The following is a 19,418-nucleotide window of genomic DNA, read 5'->3' as shown; positions in this document are numbered from 1 at the left end:
GAGCAGGAGGAGGGTGGGCAGGAGCTGCAAACACCCAGCCCAGGGGTCACTACTCACATGAGGGGGTCACAGCAGAAAGCAGGACGGTAGGGAAACATTGGTTGTCCCACACAGCTCCTGGAATGGAAAAGAAAGATGAACAGGTCAGCTCCAAACATCGAGCCAGACGCACACAGCTGCTGTTCACCTGCCTGAGCCCCTGCAACACACCTCAGCCAGACCTTCATCACTAACACCACCTCGACCTACTAGTGCAGAGGGGGAAATAATTCAAAACCAAATTGCTTCTCACTATTTGTTGCTGTTCCTATCTTGCCAGAGCCACAAAGCCCAACTAAGAGTGTTTCCCCGAGAGCTCCAGGTTCTCAGTGCTGCAGGCAACACTTAATTGTTCCAAAGCAATTTTTTCCACTGGACTTGGGTTTAGCTAATTGTATTATTGATTTGGAGCTTTATAAAAAACTTGGCTCCCAGTTGCATGCTCTCAGCAAAATCATGCTTGGGGGTTAGTCTGGATCTCACAAAACAACAACCTGAAAGCACTGAGAGAGGTTTAAGGTGGCAAAACAGAATGTGTTTTAAAAATCAATCCCTGGAATGCCTGCCCAAACTCAAGTAGTAGAAGATGACTCATTCCCAGCAAATATCATCCCTGCACACTGCTCAGAGATGGGAAACATGAGTTGATTGACAACCCCCTGAGCACCATCCAGCGGAGATTTCTGATGGCCCTTCTCCCTGACCAGTGTTCCCCATCACCCCAGGATATGGGTCTATGGGAGGCAGAGCTGGCTGGTGGCTCCTTACTGGAAATGGTTGTTTTCCCACCACAGGAAAGCAGGAAGAGCAGAGCTCCCCATGGCCATTCAAGCCACTACAACACACTGAGCCCTTTCTGAAGCCTTGCAGGTCCGAGTGCTGAGGATGATGTAACACCATCAGACATCTGCCAAGTAAATAAGCAAGCTACAACATGCCTCACTCCAAACCTGCAGAGTAATTTCCATTCCAGAACAGGAACTTGTACTGGGCTTTAATACTCCCTCCTACAGATCCCCTTCCACAAAGAAAATCTGCGCCCGCTGCCGCAGGAACACGTGTAATCCCTGCAAGCAGATGTTGGGCTCCAAAGCTGAGAAAATGACTTTGTTCTCCAGGATCAGGGAATTTAAAAAGCGAGAAGCTGAAATGTCCTGATGAATTTGGTAACTTAAACCCCAAAGAGGAAACACCTGCTCTCTGAACGGCCGCCCAACACAACGCCCCCCCCCCTCCCCTTTATGCATCCATAATTCAATGGGAATGGGCTTTTGCTGGTTGACAACACAGAAGGCTCAGCCAAAGTGCTGGAAAAGAGAGGAGGGAGCTGCCAAGAGCAAACAGCCCCAGTCCTACAGCACTGCCCCATCAGCACCTCTCAGCCAGAAACTTCTGAGCTGGAGTTGCTCTGCAAGGATCCACCAAGCCCAACGCAAGCTCCACCAACCACCCTGAAGGGACATCAGTTCATCCCAGCAGGGCATCTGGGGTCTGGATCCACATCTCAAGTGCACAGTTACACCTTCCTTCTCCCAGCAAATCACTCATGGAAATAACAGCATCTCCCTTCATGATCCAGCAGGTGAAGTACAGCTCCAGCATGCTGCAGGGAAAGAAGGCATCTGCCCATTTATTTGCTTCAGCACTGGCAGGGATGGGTAGTGGAAAACAAACAAAAAAACAAAAACAAAAACCAAAAATAAAATCCAAAACAAAACAAAACAAAACAAAAAAAAAAGAAAAGAAACAAAAAAAAGCAGAACAAAACAAAAAAACAACACAAAAAGGGCATTTTCATAAAAAAGTAAACAAAAACTGGATGCAGTCATTTCCTCAGAGACCTGCCTGGTAGAGTCCCATGGGATAAAGCCCTGGAGGGGAGAGGGGCCCAGGAAACCTGGTTAATATTTGAGGATGACCTCCTCTGAGCTCAGGACTGATGCATCCCAACAAGGAGGAAGGCAGGTCAAAACTCCAGAAGGCCTGTGTGGATGAACAAGGAGCTCTTGGAAGAACACAAAAAGGACTCCTACAGAGGGTGGAAGCAGGGATAGGTAAGCTGGGAGGAGCACAGAGAGATTGTCCAAGCAGCCAGGCTGGACGGGGCTTGGAGCAACCTGGGATATTGGAAGGTGTCCTTGCCCACGGCACAGGGGTGGAACTAGATGGGCCTTAAGGTCCCTTCCACCCCAAACCATTCTGTGATTCTACGAAAAACAAAAGCCAGGAGCACATGGGCACAAACAGCTTCCTGCAGGATTAGCAACTGCAACAACATAAAGTCAGAAACAGTGACAATCCCGTTATATGACCCAGGAAGGAAGGGGGCTGGCAGCCTGCTGGCCCCCACAGCACCCCAGGAGAAAGGTGGAGCAGAAGTAGGAGCAGGACCCTCATCAGGCATTAGGCAGCAGCTTCAAATATTCCAACATTCAGCCCAGGTCCTGATCCACCTCCATGTCAGCCAAGAGAAGCTCCCACCTGTCTCTGGGCTGGGACAAATCCATTTGGCTGTTTACCAAAAGGTCTGATTCACCTTGTGCTGGTTGTTGCTTTGTCTCAGCACAGCCGGGTTTTCAGGAAAGAAATGCTTTCCCTGGGAACAGAGAGAAACTCTGCCCAAAACAGGGTGTCCCACACACCTCATGGAGCAAGGAGGGCTTGGCAGGAGAGGGACTGTGCCTATAGGCAGCTCGGGCTGGACTAGCAGCAGATCAGCCACATTTCTGGGAAGTTTTATCTGCATTCCTACCTGTGCATGAAGGATATCAGCCCTGGAAGTCTTAATTCATGCTGGCCTGAGTCCTAATGATGGGCAGAACCGTGGCTCCACTGCGATTAAATCTGCCTTGATGCATTGATTCCGAGGGCCGGGCGGGAGCTTCCCCCTTTTCCCACCACCCCCAGAGGGGTGTGGAATGCCCCAGGGAGAGGCTGTGCTGGCACAGCCAGCACTTGGGATGTAGCAGAGGTTCAGTCACCCCGTGCTCAGCACAGACCGGCTCCATGGGCACCTTCACAGCAAACACAGAGCACATGTACCCAAATCCTGCTCCCACCCCAAAAATCCAGCCCCTGCCCCAGCACAGCTGTCTGCCTCCAAAGCAGCTCCCCTGGACACGGGGCATTCCCTCCCTTGCCTGGTTAGGGAATGAAGGGCACAAGTGATGGACACAGGGACCATGAGCCAGACTTGTATCCATCCAGACCAGCAAGTCCCCAGGAGAAGCAGACCCCAGGTTTCCCAAACGAGACAGCAATAGCAACAAAAATGCCACTCTTCTTTACCCATCCTCAAGTCCCTCTTGGAATAAAAGTCCCTCTTGCAACCAGGGTCAGCCCAGCACTTCCAGCACTACTGGGAAGTAAATGTGCTGCAGGCAAGGCAAGAGGTGTCCTGTAATTAAACAGTGCATCAGAACCCCCAGGCGGAAAGAGGCCAAGTCCAGATCAGGCAGACAAGTTCAGCTCTGACATTTTCTAAGTTTAGCTTGCTTAAAACTGTACCTTCAAGGTCAGGACGTGCACTGTTTTTAATGCACCTCTTGAAAGGGGCACAGAAAAACAAGTGAAGATGTTGCTAAAAAAAAAACAATATTCAGTTTTCCCATGTTCAGTTAGAAGATCTACAAAAGAGTTTGCATTTTGTGTGAGAAAAATCTTTGATACCTGATTACCCTGAGGTCAGAGCGTTGATGTTTCCTCCCCACAGGACTCCAGCCTTCTTAGGGATCTGTTTTTTGTCTTATCTGCAAAGGCCTTTTCTTCCCTTTTGCTGTTCTCAAAGTTCACAGGGAAACCCCAACATCCCCAACAAGTGCTGTAAATCCCCAGTCCTTTTTTTCTGGTTTAAGGATGGCTGCAGCAGCGCGGTATCATCAAACAGTACTTATCCTGGAAAACATGTAACTCCAATTCAACAATCCTATTACATATGCTCCTAGCATTTGTACAGGGGAGATTTAGCTCTTAGCTCTCCATTGCTTTATCTCTTTTTGTGTTTGCCAAGGCAGAAATTATCTCAGGCTATAAACAGGTCATATCCAAATGCTTCTCCAATCTTGCTGCAAATCTGGGGAAGAAAGCCCTGGTCACGTAGCTGCACTACATGTCCTGATCCAAGCTCAGCACTGGACAGTCCCCTCTGGAGTACAGTGGAAAGAGCTATGCCATTTCATCCCATTTTGTGCCAAAAACACAACTTGCACCATCAAGGAGTCTGTTCAGACCCCTCCTGAGGAGTACAGGGCAGAGGGAACCTTGGTCACAGTCTTAAGGATCAGGGTCACTTCAGAAGTGCTAAAGGGCAAAGAGCCCATCAAGAGCAGAGCTCCCAACAGCAGAGATGGCAAAAGGACAAAATGAGAAGACAAGAGACATGGACATGTGCATGGATGGAAAACTCCACCATCGACATTTCAGTGCCCTAAAGCCTATGGCTGGGGTGGAAGGGCAGACCCACCCCAGCACACCTTGGGGAAATCATCCCACTGATCCTCAAACTCCACATACATCCCTACCTCAGGGACACTGCCAGCTTCCCGCAGCCCTTCCTGTGCCCCACACTCTCTGTGCCAACTCCCTGCTTTTGTCAGCAAACTGAGCCACCGCCATGTCTCAGCAACACACCCACCTCCTGCATTAAAAAAAAAAAAATAAATCAGAGTTAAACCACTTCTGTCTCATTTATTCCAAGCTCACTGCTCCCACAGGTCTAACCCCCATGAGATACGTGTGCGTCTCCTGAATCACCATCTCCTCCATCTCACACTGACACCCAGTTTTAGGGCTGCTTTGCCATCCACCTGCCAGGTACCTCTTTCCCTGAGGTACCTCCTCTGTGCTCTTGCCCAAAACCTGTCTCTTACCTCATCCCAATTTTTCCTCACATCACACCTCCCAACACTTTCTGGACAACTCATGGTTTAGTCACTATTCGCAGGTCTAAACCACAGGTGAGCAGGATTTGTCAGCAAGACAGTCCTATCTCCGTGAGAACATCAGCCTGGCTTCCTAGATACCCTTCCTAGATTCCCAGATTTGCAGCAAGATAGACCTTCCTAGCCCAGGAGGGTCTGGGGCTGGGAGAGCCCAGGGAGCAGGCAGCGCTCTCGAGAAACAACTATCAGTGCAGCAGTGGCGCTTACAGAGGATTTTGGACTCATCCAGCACCAGCTGGGATGTACTCAGAGAGGAAAGGGAGGATTAAGACAAATGGCTGTACCCACGTGTCAGTCAAATCAAGCTGCCCAAAAACCACAGCTGATGAAACAGGGCATTTTTCAGCCACAGGGCCTGGGAATGTTCCTTTTTCTTTTTCTCTCTTTCTTTGGAAAGTATACCAAGAGAAGTGGCGAGCAGGTTGCAGTCAGCCCCAGCCATGCTCCCCCAACACCACTAACACTGCTCACAAGACTTCCTGCTGTCTTCCCAAGCAGCCTCCAAGGAAAATTGCTGCTTTGGCTTCAGCACCCGTGGGAAACACCTGATCTTGGGAGCACAAGCATCCAACTCCACCAGGAGGCATTCCCGTTAATGAAGCCAGAGTTTCACCAACCACATTGCCCTACCAAAAACTTAAAAAAATGAAAAGGCTATTAAATGTGCCTCAGAATAATCCCAGCTGTTTCTTCTGGGATGCATCTTCTCCCCAGCCTTGCAGCACCACAAACTCCTTTAGCTGTGATGTTCTGCTCTGCCCCCATGGCCGGACCCCGAGGAGTGGAGCCCCTCACCCCTGACCCACCACTTCCGATATCCGTTTCCCACCCTCCTCCCTCCCACCCTCTCTCCCCCATCTGGCACATTCCCACCAACCCACAAACACAGCCTTTGTCTTCTCCCCCTGAGCAGCTCTGACCCCCATGCCCTCTCCCCACCCTTCCCTCACCGCTACACTGCAAAGTTAAACTGCAAAGTTTAACAACACATAAGAGCTTCAGGAGGGAAAAATTAAAATTATAGCCGCTGAGTGTGTGCTGAGTGTTCTTATTTAAAACAGAGCTTGTACCTGAATCCAGACATCAGTGATTGTGGACACACTGCAAACGAGACTGGATCGGGGTCCTCACCTTTGGTTTCTGTCCTGCAAAGCAAGGAACCCTTGCAGAAACATTTCCTGGCTGAACAGGTTCTTCTGCACCCACAGCAACATGAACTTGCTTTCACAGGTACCTCTGGAAGATCCCCCTCACAAAGGAGATTCCTGGACAAAGCCGCAGGTGCAGATCAAACAGATCAAAGAGCGAAACCTCCCCTCTGCTTTCATTTCCAGCTTTGCCTTCAGATCAGCCTCTCTGATGTGCTGCTTCTCTTTCATTACAGCTGCTTTTGTCTCCTGGTCCTGTCCACAGCTCTAGCCTTCCATTACACTCTTGGCTCCATTGCCACTGTTATTTTATCTGTGCCTGCCTGGGCTTTCTCTATCTCCAAACTCACTCCCTGCACCTGTTTCTCTGAAAACTCTTCTTTCCAGTCCAGATTGTTGCTTTCTTTGTGGTATGGCTTTGAGAGCTGAGTTGTTACAGGACTGAGTACATCCCTTCCAGACCAACGAGGCAAACAGATCCCCTCAGAAGATGTGCAACAGCACCCAAGGTGGCAAAATGCATAGTATTGCTGCACCAGATCACTGTTTATACACATCCACACACATAAAAAGGCTTGTAAGTGCTTTTTGAGAGGGAGGTGGGACCAGAGAGCTCTTCTAACCTACACAATTCTACCATTCTGTCATCTTCTTGCAAACAAAATACTACAGACTAGAGCTGCTCACTTGGCAGCACAGCAGAGAGGTCTTACAGCTCTGCTGGAGCATCACAGTGTCCCCTCTCTGTGACATTTCACTTCTCACATCACTCACTATTCAGACCTGACATCAAAGGTCTCCTTCTGTAACACACCTTGGGATGTACCAATGGAAGCTGTCATGTACGTAAGGAGATGATTACACCTGCTCCAGGCTGAGGAACACCACCACAGGATGACACACTGTTGTCATACCACCTGGAATAATTGTAAATATAAACCACCAGTGAAAGTCCTCACTGCTCAAAAAACACTTCATGTCTTCGCTTTCTCCAGTGCTCTCTGACGGGGGAAGGAGGGTTGATTTATGGAGATAAGCTATGTATATGAGGCAGGCTTGGCAGCCTGTCCCAGGCCCAGAGGTGTCTGTGCCTTCCACCAGCACTCTCCAAAGGAGCAGTTTTGCTCCTAGAAAGTGTGGAGTTCTCAGTCAGCACCAGTAAGATAGAGAGATGATGTTCAGTTTGACAATTCGGCTGTCAGTGGGATCTGAAATGTCACTCCCACACCCAGCAGATGCAGTTGGCTCATCCCTTGTTTTAGAGGAATGTACTGAAATTCCTTTTGTAACTGATACAAAATGTTTCACCAGGCTGAAGCTTTATTTTGGAAAAAAAAAAAGCTCTCGTTCCCCTTCAGTTAAAAGGCATTTTAATTAATTCTCTTGAACATATTTAAACTGTTCTGTTGCCTTCAAAGATGCTTTTGCAGGGACAAACCGTGTCCTTAAGTAAAACCCATATGGCATCAAGTTGAACTAAAACAACCCCAAAACAACACAAAAAAAGTGAGCTGATATTTCAAGAAGGTGGATCCTCCACCTATCATCATTCTTGGCCCTGAGTCTGCCAGAACTTACATCTGTGAATAACTCTGGAAGGATAACCAGGACAAATGTTTGTGTAATGGCAGCTTGACAGGGTAACTTGTTTTTAAACAAGCATGTAGGATAAATCACAACTGGAATGACAGGATAAAAACCAAGCAAGAGGAGACACCAAAAACCTGGGGGAGAAAGATGACACGAGTTCCAAGGAGTCCTGGTACCTTATCTTACAACTGAGCCCATCATTTCAGTACCATAAGTCATCTATCAGATGAGGCTTTCTTTTTAGTATCAATTTTCAATCCATATAAAAATTGTCCCAAAAAGCTTTAAACACCACCAACACACCTGCATCCTTCACATTCTCTTTACCCCTTCAAATTTCTTGCTCCTCTTTGGCCAAATACGAGGTGGGAAAAGAGGAAAACCCTGAAAACCAGCCCAAGGTTCACCGTACCTTGAACCCTGTGAAAATGTGGATGTAGACAGAAAAGTTATTCCTGAGTTAATATTTCAATCAGAAATAAATCTGTGATTTTTATCCTGTGTCAACTAAATCTCTCCTTCCCTGACATCGAACTTCATGGAAATTGGACTGGGCTGCAAGGAAAACAGCCATGACATTTTCCAAGGGCCCAGGTCTATATACTCACGTACTGGTCTTCAACTCCATCAGCTAAACATATTGGATTTGTCTCTTGAGTTTGGAACAACACTATTTACTCTCCATTCCATCATGCAAAGTTTAAAAGTGAACTCAGTTGGGTTTGGTATTTGTCTTAAAACTGAGGCAATGACCACTTTATCACAGGCATTAAATTTAGTTTGTTTGTTTTTAAAACTCATCACAGGTCTGTTAATTGCCCTTTTTTTTTTTTTCAGGAGGCTGAGTTTTCCCCTTCAGGGAAGTTTGCTGTATACAAATATTGCCTATTGATATATATATATACACACATACATATATATATATACACACACAGATATGTATATATCAGCCCGTGGAATGGTTTGGCTGGAGAAAGGAAGACAAGCACAGCCTGTACCAAACCCTGTGCAGTTGTTTTCCTCCATTACAGAAACACTTGGCAGGCTTCCAGTAAAAAAAAAAAAATTTATGCACCAAAATTAGCCCTTACAATTGCAATCAATTGCAACAATCAAGCGTAAGTAATTCCAGGGGGGAAAAAAAAAAAAGGTGAGCATGGAAAACAGTGTCAGAGCAATGCTGTGGTTCCTCCTTTTATCCATCATTATGTCCAGCACAGTTTTCCTGCCTGTCGTTGGAGCACACAGCCCATAACCAGAGCAATTTGTCACCAAGAAGCTTCCTCCTGCCGTGCCCCAGAATGGTTCCTTGTCATTTCCCTTTTGGGACACCCTCCCCCAGCTTGGGGAAGGATGCTGGGAAGAGTCCCTGGAAACTCTGCAGTGGAGAAGATGCCAAGGGAGGGGACGGTGCAGCTCTGCAGGGCCCCACGGAGCCACAGGGCTTGGGTTCAACCCAACCTTGGCTCTACAGGTTCTTCCCAGGCCGAATCCCATCTCCAGCTTTGGCTGTGGAGTGGCAGAGCACCTTTCCAAGAGGGGCAGGGAGGGACAGGTCTCCAAAGATCACTGTCACAACGTGCACATCACCACTTTACAAACACGAGCCTGGTTTTCTCCCTGCAGTATGGGGAGGGCCTAAGGAGTTAAAAGCCACCTTTGCAACCACCAGCCAGGAATCAGGAACACTCCCCAAAGAGATTTTCATGACTTTTAAGACAACTAACACAGTGCTTTGGTTCCTACAGCATCTCTTCACCCTCCCTGTGACGCAGGCAGCCCTTACTAAGAGCGTGGTTATGGTGCCAGAGCACAGCTTGGTGCAGATTTTTTCCTCCCCTTGAAACAACAACTCATGGAACTCGTAATAAATGTTACATTGTTTGGAATGAAAAGCAGAAAATGTATATAAACTTCTGGTAACCAAATACATATGGCAAGAGTATGCTGGAGAATATAGAATGCTCCAGAGAACGCAAATAATGATAGAACCCTCCCTGGGTAATTGAGTGTAAATACTGCAGCTGACGGTCTCTTCTCTCCCACATATAAGCAAATCAATGTCTGCCCCCCCCACTTTAATCTCAGCTGTCCTCTGTCCTCTTATACCAACAATCTACATAACTTCTGGCCCTCAAAAACCTACATCTTGCATGGCATCACACAACAAAACTGAATTACCTGCTGCTGTTTTAATTCCCTTCTGGGGTTTGGATCGGATTTTTTAAAAACTATGAGTTTTAAAGTATTGTTTTAAATATAGCAAAAAAGGAGATGGCTGGAGGAAAGGATCTGGAGGAGAACTGAAGCTGATAAGTAGGAAAGGTGACTATAACAACACACCAGACTGTAGAACACCCTCCTAAAGCAAGGGAAAGATAATCATTGCAAAAAGCATCACCACAGCAGAAGATGAGCAGCATTTGAATATATATCTCATCCTCCTGCAATGCTATGGAAATGCAAAGATATCCCAAACACAGGAATTTTCTTAGGCTGGAGAGGCAGGGAAAAGAAAATGGCCACACTTCAAAAGTGTATTAAAATATTTCTTGCTCTGATTATCACAAAAAACAAACAGCAGCAGAAACTTGTACATCCATGTTCCAAGAAAGGGGAGACCTCATGGAGTGGCCGTCCCATTCCTCAGGAAGGGCGTGTGGTGCCAGGGGCAAAGGGGCCAAGAGCAGCCACTCCAGCAGGGAATTTCAACCCTGGTTCAGCCAAGGCTGGTACCATGAGCCTTCCCAGCTCAGGTGCTCCCTGAGCAGGGAACAGGCTGTAAACAACATCGTACATGTGGGCACACAGAAGGAATGGTTTGACTCCGAAGGCATTTTCCCTCAGCACATAAATGCCGCAGGAATTTCCCTCGTGTCCCAAAGAGCCTCGCTCCGTGCAGAGTCCACTCCAGCACTGGTTATTTTCTGTCCGACCATTAGAGGCAAAACAAGAGAGTGCAGTCCACATTCTGAGGTTCAGAGAGCCTCTGCAGCCATGGAAGGAGCTATTTTGGGAGATCTGTGTGGTTGCTAGGGCAAACCACTGCACCATCCACCAAGCGGGATCTGGTTTGTACGCCGGGAGAAGAGGAGGAAGTTCAGATTTCTAAAGAGATGACTAAGCTGGGTAATGTGAGAAACCAAATGAAATGCCAGGCTGTGGAGAAATACAGCTACAGCTTCCACCAGGACTCACTGAGCTCCTACATGGAACACTCCCGGTTGGTCTGAGCCAACGGAGCCCTAGACCAGTTCGGAAGAAACTTCCAAAGGCTGTACAAGTCATCCTGCTGCCTCCCCAGCCAGGATTAACTATATCCAAACATACCTGACACGAGGTACACCACCACTGAACCAGAGCATTTGTTCATACAGCTCCCTGGGATCAGTATTCCTGGCCCTTAACACAAGGGAGTCAATGAGGCAGGCAGAAAGGAAGCAGTTGGCCCTCAGCTGCACACGAAGTCCCCTGCAAAATTAGGGAATCGTTCCAGATGCGAAAAAAAACACAAATAACTGATGGATCGGTTTTCTAGGAGCTGTATATGCATGGAGAGCTTCTCATTTTCAGAATTACTGGAGCCTTGGTTTACATCAACACATCTGGATAGTCTTATGTCATTTACAAAAGACCGTGACAGTTTTTCTATCCATTTCTATCTATTTTTTGAGCTTTCAGCTTTCAGCTCAAAAAATGTCCTTAGAAAGTTAACAGGGCAAAGGCTGTAAAGAGAGGACAAAGTTGTGTGAGGGTTAAACTATGTTCCCTTTACTCCACAGATAGTGAAGAAGGGAAACTCAAATGCATGAGATCAGGGAATATTTGATAAGGATTTAAACTGCTGAGGGGAGACTCAGACAATAATCTGATTTAGGCCTTGCAGTGAAATGAGCAGTGCCTGCTAAGGCTTAGTCAAACTCCAGCACACCCCACTCCTAACAACAGGCAGCACTCCCAGCTCAGCCTGGCATTACAACTCATTTACAGCTCTTTCCCCCGTTCTGACTGCTGAAATAAAAAGGTTCAAAAGAATGATGAAGAGATTTAAGCTCTGCAGAGACCACAAACTCGGTGAAATTCCGAGCCACCAGACCTAGCTATCACTGCTGTAACCCCCGGGAGTGACGCTGAGGGCACAGGGACCACCAGGACTGAAGCAGAAACCTCTGCTACGGGTGGTGGCTGGACACCCAGTGTGGGCCACACCTCTACCACAGTCCCAGACATGCTCCACAGGTCTCTGGGCAGCAGGGGCTGCACCTCTTTGCTGGAATAACCACGAACCAGGCAGTGTATGAGACACCAACTCGCTCTCTGGGGCCGACACAGCACAGCCCCAGCCCCCTGCCTTTACCAAAGAGTGAGGAGCTCCCAAGCTTCTGCAGCAATCCAAGGATCCAGCTGTGGCCCTCCAATGACCAGTGCACATGGGTACACACATGTCAGCAGTTTAAGAAACAGCCTTGTTCACTTTAGGTCCTGTTAAAGAGTCTAACGCTTCTAAATCACTCAGTTCTGAAAAATGGGGTTTAAATACCACTGAAACCTAAGAACATAAAGAGAAAAACATATGTGCACATGCTCCTAAGAAACCAAACAGCTTTTCAAAACAAAATTTATCTGACATGCTCCTAAAGAAAGTGGTTTTTATTTAAACCCTGAAGGGCAGGAGAAAGACTTCAGCACATGTCAGTAAGAACTCCCACTCTGCACAGGCAAAAACATTGGCACAAAAGTAAACTAATCACTTCCTAAGCTGCTAAGATGCCATTATAACCTACAATATGTATGCCCATGTGACATTTGAACATGAACATCTCCAAGTATCACAACGTAAGGGCTTTTTTAAACAACTTCAGGATAGAATTTGTTCACACGATGACACACCTGCACAGAAAAGACTAAAAGGGAAGACAGTCTCCCACCTCCTGACAAGTCCTCTGAGTTTAAAAGGCACTTGGATCTATGTAAACAAAGATCATGGAAACCTCTGTAGCAGCCTGAGGAAGAGGAATTCTGTTATCATCTTTCACTGTGTAGCTTTGTGAGAGAGCAGAGGGGACGGAAAGAGGGAAGCAAAGCACCCACGGTCAGCAACACAGCCCGAGGCCTCTTTCTTTTGTACCTTGGACCATCAGGATAATTAGATCCTGTATAACACCCACTGACCCGTGTCAGGCAGCACATATAACAGGGATCCAACCTCTCCAAGTTGCACAGAGGAGCTGCTCCACGTTGCAAACTGTGGCCTGAGCTTTAGGGACAGATTCTGGCGCCGGCACTTTGGCAGCACCATCCTGAGCCCGCTGGACAGATCGATGGACAGTGTCACCCCACGCTGGCCAAAGAGCCCCACGTTCCTGGAGGTCCAGAGCCATTTGGTGAGCAAGGAGGAACCCTTGCTGAGCTCCAGCTGCCCCACATCACCCAGGGATCCCACGGATCGACTCCAGCTCAGACACCACAAACATCTTTGGAAGAGCCATGGAGTTGATGGAAAGGTCAGTCTGAGCCGCTGCACTTCTGTTTCTACCCTCCCTCCCCTGAGCTGCAGAGTTTCTAAATTAATCTGGGTCTTTAGGCTTGTCGGCTTTTATTGCCATTTCCTACAGCAAAGCCCGGCTTTCGCACCACAGACTGCGCGGCTCAAATCCCCAGACAAGCCCAGTAAGTGCTTTCTGCAATTTGCCTTTGCCCTTACTCATCCAACTGCACTCCCTTAAGTGTCTCCTAAAAATCTAAGATAGGAAACGGCCTTAGTTTCCTCCTTATCCCCCCCTCTCTGGAACATTTTAATAGGAACACGGCAGCCAGATCCTGCTGGGAACAGCCTCGCTTTGTAGGGATTGCACTCCACAGGTCACTCTGTGGGGTCAACCTGGACCCACAGCCCCCTCCCCAAATCCTGACCTCTGCCACTCAGAGCCCTCCTGACATGAGAATGCCAGAGGGCAAGAAATCCTGCCTCTGTGCAACAAGGCATTGTTAAAGGGAAAATTCCTCGGGTTTGGGTTTTTTTCCTAAATCCTTTACAAGTCTGAGAGAATTGGGATTGTTCAGCATGAAGAAGAAAAAGCTTCGGGGTGACCTAATTGCAGCCTCCAGTACCTGAAGGGAGCCCACAAGAAACATGGAAAGAGACTATTTACAAGGGCCTGGAGAGACAGGGAAAGGGGGAATGGCTTCAGACTGACAGAGAGTAGGTTTAGGTTGGATATTAGGAAAAAATTCTTCCTCGTGAGGGTGGTGAAGTCCTGGCACAGGTTGCCCAGAGAAGCTGTGGCTGCCCTGGAAGTGTTCCATGCCAGGTTGGACAGATCATGGACACCTAAAGACAGACCACCACAGCCACAGGATGGATGGGGACAACACTGGACGTGGCACTCAGTGTTCTGTGGGGATCAGGTACAGGTTGGACTCAATCCCAGAGGTCTTTCCCAACCTAAATGACTCTGGGATTCTGTGAAAAAGCACGATGATGACTCTGCTGTGGCCTCCTCTGACCCCCCTCCTGTCCCCTCCCCACGCAGGCCGTGGGCGCGTTGCCAACGCGCTGCACCACACGAACTCAGACAAAGAAAAGAACAAAAACCTTTCTCCCACTGGCTCTGGAGGAGGAGGGAAAGGAGGGAAATCCAGGGATCAGTCTGTCACTCTTTGCTTGCGGGTGCTGCTGCCACAGAGCACCGGGAAGCTTCACGCTCCATCTGTGAGGTGAGCGGGAAGTGCGAGAGCACAGGATGGAGGAGCAGCCCCTGCCTGGAATTCTACAGTACCACGAGCAAGAATAAGCAGCAAAACAACATCCATGAGTCATCTCCCACGAGCAGTCTTTCCAAGGTAACATAACACCCCTGGACACGCTTCCAGACCAGCAGGAAAGGACACAGGGCACGCCTCATCATCACCTGCCTGGAAGTGCTGAGCTCCTGGCAGCGACAAGCTCAGAGCACAGCATCCCACACCATCCTGCCCACAGGCAGGGGTCTGGGACCATCATCCCGTGCCGACAGCCAAGGTCACTGTTTTCCCTGAAAGGGGAAATCTTTCAAGTAGCTCCACTGCTGGAAATACAGTGTTGCCAAGCTTCAGGCATCAAAACCCTGAGGTCTACTTTACACCTGGGGCTGTCTGAGGGGCTTTTTTAGTGGGTTGGAGTTTTTTCAGTGCTGTTGGGTCTATGTGACAAACTTTAGGCATGTGAAGCTCAAATCCTCATAATTAAAGAGGCAGAGAAAAGGGAAGGGGGGGAACGTGTGGTGGGACACACACGGCATCGTAACAGACATCCACACATTTAAACTATAAAACCTAAGAGGTGAGACAGCACAGAAGTTCTTGTCTCAGAAGTAACAAAGCTGGTTGAAAATAAAAAAATAAAATGAAAGAATGGATTTTTAAAAGCATGATCTGATATGTCATTCATACTTACCTTGGCAAGGTCTCTTGTTTTCCAAAGGTCTGGCAGCTTCTAGGTGAACGCAGCAGTTCTGGAAGGAGAGTTTGACAGCACAGTCTGCAGAGGGATCCCTGGAAAGTAGAAGGTCTGAGTTTTCCCTCTGTGCAGTCCCATCGACAAGAGACTTCGGCCTTCACAGTTCCTCCAGTTGGCTTCTCCTCAGCAGAAGGGTGTGCAGAGGAGTCCTGGGGCGGCCGTGGGACACACGAGGAGCCTCCCCGGGGAGCTGCACTGCACAGAGAGCAAACACAGGGCTGACACCACAGAGCAGCAGCTTCCCCGGGTTTATGCAACGTTTATGACTCCTGTTCAATTATGAAGGAGAGCTTACCATGGAAACTGCAAGGAGCTGGTTTGTTTAAGATACAGAGCCCTCGTTTTAAGTGAGAGCTGTTCAAAGGCAAACACCTGAACTGCACTCAAGGCTTTGCATTTCCACCCGGCCCCCAGAAGATTTGGAGGCTACAAAACAAAGACATTTGGAGCTGTTCCTCCCTAAAGCTAAGGAGCCAGGTGAAAGGAAGGAACAGATCCATTCCTTCATGCAGCCATTGTAGGGTTTAGAGGTTGGGAAATGCCATTTTCCATGAGGCCCCCAGGACTGCAGTGGCTCAGCAGGGCTGCCAGCCCACATCAGCTCCCGAACTGCGGAGCCGCAGGGACCGGTCCCAGTCCTGCACGGCCCACAGTCAGCAAGTGACCCAGTAATCCAATTAGGCAGCAACATGGGCTGTCTGAAGATATAAAACAAAAGAAAACAGCGAAGGCAAAAGGAAATTATGCCTAAAGCAGAGCATATCCTCATTACTCCCCTCATCTCCAGCTGCCAGCTCAGTGTCTGGGAGACGGGGACAACACGCTACAGAAAGCGCAGCCTGGAATCATCATCAAGCACTAGGGCTGCTCTCTGACTCTATGGAAGCCCAGGCAATGAAGAGACAGTTCTTCCTAACCAGCCTGGTCAGAAGAGCTTGGCATGATGACTCCAACCTGTTCCAGCTACTTAAGGTGCTTGCCTGGCTTCTGTCAAACCACATTCAGCCACTGCCAGGTATCCTGAGGAGTGTGTCACCCAGAAACCACAAGGCTGCAAAGGGACCAGGGGAGGGACTCAGTGATCCTCAAGAGCCCCTTCCAACTCCAGATATCCTGTGATTCCATGATCATTTCTTCTGAACATGGCCCAGGCTCCTCCTCTGGGCTCTCCCTCAAGGTGTCCAGCTCCAAAGAGTATCCCATGGATGCCCCACATCCAACACTAAGGTGAACAAGTCCAGGAGAAACCACCCATTCAGCTTCAAGGGTCAGAACCCCCGGGAGGAGAAGGGAAGCACAGTTTTGCACTTTTGCACAGTTTTGTGAAAAAACACCACAATCCCAAAAAGGGGATTTCTGGGTAAAACAGGTGTTTAAGCTGCCCGTGGTTTTCCCACATCTAAGAAATGAGCACAGCCAACATGCTAAAAACACATTTTAGATAACTTTCTAGCTGAACTCTGGCTTCTGAGGAGACAGAAGATAACTACAGGCTCAAACTCAGAGCAAGAGATGGATTCATTTGTGGGAATAAAAGCTCAAAAGCACAAAACCTTTTGCCTCAGCTCCCATGCTGGAGGCCCAAACAGCATCATCTGGGTGCTGGGAAAACAACAAAATGAAAGGAAAAACACCTTATAAGTGCCATTGCTCTGGAAAATTAGAATTTTTAATAGGAAAGTAAGCATAAGGCTTGTTTTATATGATGATAACTATCAGCATGTCAGGAGTTTTTATGGTTTCTCCATTATCATAACAAAAGCATCTTGCTCGAACTGCAGGAGTTAAAAATGCAGAACATCCTGACTTCCTAAAGATAATTCTGCAAACAAGAAGTGATGAGGATGCACTTCTACCACTGATTTCTTTTATTCAAAACTTTCTCAGCACTTTCAGTCTGCAGAGAGATCCAGATATTTTATCAAGATGGACCTGCAACCCAAGATCCAAGTTTGAAAGCAAGATAGGTTGAGGAGCTGAGCATCCATCTCTTGCTCAGAAAAACCCTTCTCCTGAATATTATCCTAAAGGGATTGCTTTGGCTCTGTACCTTGTGACACAAATAAAGAGGAGGCACTGTTTGCCATGCTACCAACACCTGTCTGAGCGTGGCCAGCAGCTCCACAGGTCCAAGGAGCCACCAATTCCTCAGTAAACACAACATTTTTGTACCCTTTCCACGGACAATTAGCAACAGAAGCCTGAAACGTCAAAACCCGACTCTTAATTACCGAAGTCAGTACTTAATGACTCCAATTACATTTCCACTGATTTCTGAAAATTGGATTCTCCACCACACTTGCCGTGTTTAAATGAGTTTTTTACCTTATCCATGGTAATTATACTCTGACAAACCAAATTAAAATACAGCAGAGATTTCTAAAATCCTTCTTGAAAATAGTAGGGATTTAAGGACAAAAAAAATTTCTTAAGCCTCCTGCCTTCCACATTTTTTAACATGTTCCTTTCAGGGCCCGGGAATGCAGAGGGTTAAAAGATGAGATATGCAAAGGATAGTTGTGTTGTTAAAATGCCAGTGAAAGGGTGTTTTAGAAGTAGTCTTATTTCTGTGATAGAAACTCAGTATCTTAACCCCCATATTACAGAAATTTGCTTCTTATTTTATTCTAAATCCTAAAGTTACTCTTCGCAGGTTCACCAGAGTGACCCCAGCAATGAGGAGATTCATTGGGAAGGAATAAATACATTTTTCAGTCACAACTACCAGCTTCTGGATCTAACCTGTGTGCTGAGACCCACTGACAACACATGCCTCTGGGATAATCCTGGCCTCTGTAGGATGCAGTTGTACCCATTTGGGGATGCCTTCCCCTTTATCAGGGAATTATTTTCAAGTTCCTGTTTGTAATTAGCACTAGAAATGGAAAAGGACAGGAGAGTCCATTTCAAGGAACTAAGCCACCAGTGGAAAGAAGGCATAAAACCACAGTATTTTAGGGCTCATATGATACAGAGAGCAGCAAATTCTCCACAGAACATGCCCTTTCCATGCATTTTTCTCCTGAAAAGGGAAGAGGGAGGGGAAACCATTAACAGCCCCTAATCCCTTTGCCAACCTTCAAACTCAAAGGTCCTCTAGTTCCTCACGGCATCCCAGAGCCCACCACAGCTCCAGAGGAGCACAGAGCAAAGCTGGTGCACGTGTTCAGTGTGTACAGTGTGAACTCAGGAGGACACATTCACAGGGTCACGTTCTCACCCTGCCACAGGGATATAACGTGCTGCTGTCACAGCTACTTCTTGCAATAATACCTTTTCATTCTGCTTGTTTCCACTTTATTTTTATTCTCATCTTTCGCAAAGACTCATTACTCAGCAGTGGTTGTTGGATTTTATGTTCACATATGGTTTAAAGAGGTGGTTGTTTAATGTTCCCTATATGTAAATAACTACATGCTGCTCCAGTCCCTGCTGTGCAGGGAAAGGAATGATTAGATCATAAATCTCAAACACAGAAACACGTCAAGTTGGTTCTCATCTACAAACACATTAGAGCTTACTCTGGGTTACATTTTCTACCTTCCCTTTTACCCACGAATCCCCACTGCTTTTAATGAGCACATAAAGCAGCCAGCAACAGGAAAAATTATCCCAAAAAGCAGGAGTCCCCAAGACATCAGGAGAAGTTTCTTCATGGAAGGAGTTGTCAGGCACTGGAAAGGGCTGCCTGGGGAGGTGGTGGAGTCCTCATCCATGGAGGTGTGCAAGGAAGGCCTGGCCATGGCACTCAGTGCTCTGGGCTGAGGGACAAGGGGGGCATAGGGCACAGGGGACACTCCATGGGCTGGGAGGGCTTTTCCAGCCTCTGTGATCCTGAGATTCCGTGATCCTGAGCCTGAGGAAAAAGGAGTCACTGCACAGGGAGGTGGTTTAACTCCCAGCCAAGAGCAACCACAGGACAACCCTGGAATCACAGACTGCTCTGGGTTGGAAGGGACCTTAAACCCCGCCAGTGCCAACTCCCTGCCCTGGGCAGGAACACCTTGCAGCAGCCCAGGTGGCCCAGCAATGCCAAGGCAAGAGCCAGGAGGGGCAAACACCTGCATTCTGCATGACTCTGCCTCTCCTGTAACTGTGGCACAACCCCAGTGCTGCTGCTGGAAACCAAAACACGTTTTTCAGCGTAATTTATCATCTTTTTAACACAGCTGACAGTATTCATTTGAAATCAAAGCTCCCAGG

The 19,418-nt window shown here is 47.7% G+C and overlaps 1 protein-coding gene across 8 annotated transcripts in view; it reads right to left on the bottom strand.

Moving 5' to 3' along the window:
- The window catches only part of TIAM1 (T cell lymphoma invasion and metastasis 1), a 164,342-nt gene that overhangs the window by 118,020 nt on the left and 26,904 nt on the right, over positions 1-19,418 (bottom strand). For 3 of the 8 annotated variants that reach the window (XM_027660024.1, XM_027660023.1, XM_027660031.1), the window contains 3 exons: positions 15,153-15,410; positions 4,560-4,675; positions 58-117 (listed from right to left, as the gene is read on the bottom strand). The gene's annotated coding sequence lies outside the window, so the exon portion shown is untranslated. Of the gene's footprint in view, positions 1-57; positions 118-4,559; positions 4,676-15,152; positions 15,411-19,418 lie in introns of those variants that run through there. The other 5 variants (XM_027660025.1, XM_027660027.1, XM_027660032.1 and 2 more) reach the window with 5 other exon arrangements.

Source organism: Corapipo altera, unplaced genomic scaffold, assembly GCF_003945725.1.
Source record: "Corapipo altera isolate COAL_440 unplaced genomic scaffold, ASM394572v1 74, whole genome shotgun sequence".
Classification (NCBI taxonomy): domain Eukaryota; kingdom Metazoa; phylum Chordata; class Aves; order Passeriformes; family Pipridae; genus Corapipo; species Corapipo altera.
Note: the sequence above shows the minus strand (reverse complement) of the source record. Positions and strands in the feature narration are given on the sequence as shown.